Raw genomic sequence first — 3,938 nt, forward strand, 5'->3', positions numbered from 1 at the left:
TCTCTGGACTCACTGCACTGCATGCCCAGTGGTGCCAGTGCACTCTCTGGAGTCACTGCAGTGCATCAACTGTTGTGCTAGTGCACTCTCTGCACTCACAGCACTGCATCCCCTGTGGTGCCAGTGCACTCTCTGGAGTCACGGCGCTGCATTCCCTGTGGTGCCAGTGCACTCTCTGGACTCACTGCACTGCATCCCCAGTGGTGCCAGGGCACTCTCTGGACTCACTGCACTGCATCCCCAGTGGTGCCACTGCACTCTCTGGACTCACTGCAGTGCATCCCCTGTTGTGCTAGTGCACTCTCTGCACTCAGAGCACTGCATCCCCTGTGGTGCCAGTGCACTCTCTGGAGTCACTGCGCTGCATCCCCAGGGGTGCCAGTGCACTCTCTGGACTCACTGCAGTGAATCCCCAGTGGTGCCAGTGCACTCTCTGGAATCACTGCAGTGCATCCCCAGTGGTGCCAGTGCACTCTCTGGACTCACTGCAGTGCATCCCCACTGGTGCCAGTGCACTCTCTGGACTAACTGAACTGCATCCCCAGTGGTGCCAGTGCACTCTCTAGACTCACTGCAGTGCATCCCCAGTGGTGCCAGTGAACTCTCTGGACTCACTGCAGTGCATCTCCAGTGGTGCCAGGGCACTCTCTGCACCCACTGCAGTGCATCCCAACTGGTGCCAGTGCACTCTCTGGACTCACTGCAGTGCATCCCCAGTGGTGCCTGTGCACTCTCTATAGTCACTGCGCTGCATCCCCAGTGTTGCCAGTGCATTCTCTGGACTCACTGCGATGCATCCCCAGTGGTGCCAGTGCACTCTCTGGACTCACTGCAGTGCATCCCCAGTGGTGCCAGTGCACTCTCTGGACTCACTGCACTGCATCCCCAGTGGTGCCAGTGCACTTTCTGGACTCACTGCACTGCATCCCCAGTGCTGACCGTGCACTCTCTGGACTCACTGCAGTGCATACCCAGTGGTGCCAGTGCACTCTCTGGACTCACTGCACTGCATCCCCAGTGGTGCCAGTGCACTCTCTGCACTCACTGCACTGCATCCCCAGTGGTGCCAGGGCACTCTCTGGACTCACTGCACTGCATGCCCAGTGGTGCCAGTGCACTCTCTGGACTCACTGCAATGTAGCCCCTGAGGTGCCAGTGCACTCTCTGGACTCACTGCACTGCATCCCCAGTGGTGCCAGTGCACTCTCTGGACTCAGTGCAGTGAATCCCCAGTGGTGCCAGTGCACTCTCTGGACTCACTGAACTGCATCCCCACTGGTGCCAGTGCCCTCTCTGGACTCACTGCACTGCATCCCAAGTGGTGCCAGTGCACTCTCTGGACCCACTGCAGTGCATATCCAGTGGTGCCAGTGCCCTCTCTGTAGTCACTGCGCTGCATCCCAAGTGGTGCCAGTGCACTCTCTGGACCCACTGCAGTTCATCCCCAGTGGTGCCAGTGCACTCTGTGGACTCACTGCACTGCATCCCCAGTGGTGCCAGTGCACTCTCTGGACTCACTGCGCTGCATCCCCAGTGGTGCCAGTGCACAATCTGGAGTCACTGCAGTGTATCCCCAGTGGTGCCAGTGCACTCTCTATAGTCACTGCGCTGCATCCCCAGTGTTGCCAGTGCCCTCTCTGGACTCACCGCAGTGCATCCCCAGTGGTGCCAGTGCACTCTCTATAGTCACTGCGCTGCATCCCCAGTGTTGCCAGTGCCCTCTCTGGACTCACTGCACTGCATACCAAGTGGTGCCAGTGCACTCTCTGGACCCACTGCAGTGCATATCCAGTGGTGCCAGTGCACTCTCTGGACCCACTGCAGTGCATCCCCAGTGGTGCCAGTGCACTCTCTGGAGTCACTGCACTGCATCCCAAGTGGTGCCAGTGCACTCCCTGGACCCACTGCAGTGCATATCCAGTGGTGCCAGTGCTCTCTCTGGACTCACTGCAGTGCATCCCCAGTGTGCCAGTGCACTCTCTGGACTCACTACACTGCATCCCCAGTGGTGCCAGAGCACTCTCTGTAGTCACTGCGCTGCATCCCCAGTGGTGACAGTGCACTCTCTGGACTCACTGCACTGCATCCCCAGTGGTGCCAGTGAACTTTCTGGACTCACTGCAGTGGATCCCCAGTGGTGCCAGTGGACTCTCTGGACTCACTGCACTGCATCGCCAGTGGTGCCAGTGCACTCTCTGGACTCACTGCACTGCATCCCCAGTGGTGCCACTGCACTCTCTGGACTCACTGCACTGCATCCCCAGTGCTGACCGTGCACTCTCTGGACTCACTGCAGTGCATCCCCAGTGGTGCCAGTGCACTCTCTGGACTCACTGCACTTCATCCCCAGTGGTGCCAGTGCACTCTCTGCACTCACTGCACTGCATGCCCACTGGTGCCAGTGCACTCTCTGGACTCACTGCACTGCATGCCCAGTGGTGCCAGTGCACTCTCTGGAGTCACTGTAGTGCATCAACTGTTGTGCTAGTGCACTCTCTGCACTCACAGCACTGCATCCCTTGTGGTGCCAGTGCACTCTCTGGAGTCACGGCGCTGCATTCCCTGTGGTGCCAGTGCACTCTCTGGACTCACTGCACTGCATCCCCAGTGGTGCCAGGGCACTCTCTGGACTCACTGCACTGCATCCCCAGTGGTGCCACTGCACTCTCTGGACTCACTGCTGCGCATCCCCTGTTGTGCTAGTGCACTCTCTGCACACAGAGCACTGCATCCCCTGTGGTGCCAGTGCACTCTCTGGAGTCATTGCGCTGCATCCCCAGGGGTGCCAGTGCACTCTCTGGATTCACTGCAGTGAATCCCCAGTGGTGCCAGTGCACTCTCTGGAATCACTGCAGTGCATCCCCAGTGGTGCCAGTGCACTCTCTGGACTCACTGCAGTGCATCCCCACTGGTGCCAGTGCACTCTCTGGACTAACTGAACTGCATCCCCAGTGGTGCCAGTGCACTCTCTGGAATCACTGCAGTGCATCCCCAGTGGTGCCAGTGCACTCTCTGGACTCACTGCACTGCATCCCCAGTGGTGCCAGTGCACTCTCTATAGTCACTGCCCTGCATCCCCAGTGGTGCCAGTGCATTCTCTGGACTCACTGCGATGCATCCCCAGTGGTGCCAGTGCACTCTCTGGACTCACTGCAGTGCATCCCCAGTGGTGCCAGTGCACTCTCTGGACTCACTGCACTGCATCCCCAGTGGTGCCAGTGCACTTTCTGGACTCACTGCACTGCATCCCCAGTGCTGACCGTGCACTCTCTGGACTCCCTGCAGTGCATACCCAGTGGTGCCAGTGCACTCTCTGGACTCACTGCACTGCATCCCCAGTGGTGCCAGTGCACTCTCTGCACTCACTGCACTGCATCCCCAGTGGTGCCAGGGCACTCTCTGGACTCACTGCACTGCATGCCCAGTGGTGCCAGTGCACTCTCTGGACTCACTGCAATGTAGCCCCTGAGGTGCCAGTGCACTCTCTGGACTCACTGCACTGCATCCCCAGTGGTGCCAGTGCACTCTCTGGAGTCACTGCACTGCATCCCAAGTGGTGCCAGTGCACTCCCTGGACCCACTGCAGTGCATATCCAGTGGTGCCAGTGCTCTCTCTGGACTCACTGCAGTGCATCCCCAGTGTGCCAGTGCACTCTCTGGACTCACTACACTGCATCCCCAGTGGTGCCAGAGCACTCTCTGTAGTCACTGCGCTGCATCCCCAGTGGTGACAGTGCACTCTCTGGACTCACTGCACTGCATCCCCAGTGGTGCCAGTGAACTTTCTGGACTCACTGCAGTGGATCCCCAGTGGTGCCAGTGGACTCTCTGGACTCACTGCACTGCATCGCCAGTGGTGCCAGTGCACTCTCTGGACTCACTGCACTGCATCCCCAGTGGTGCCACTGCACTCTCTGGACTCACTGCACTGCATCCCC

Source organism: Anser brachyrhynchus (assembly GCF_964034855.1).
Source record: "Anser brachyrhynchus genome assembly, contig: SCAFFOLD_62, whole genome shotgun sequence".
Taxonomy (NCBI): Eukaryota; Metazoa; Chordata; class Aves; order Anseriformes; family Anatidae; genus Anser; species Anser brachyrhynchus.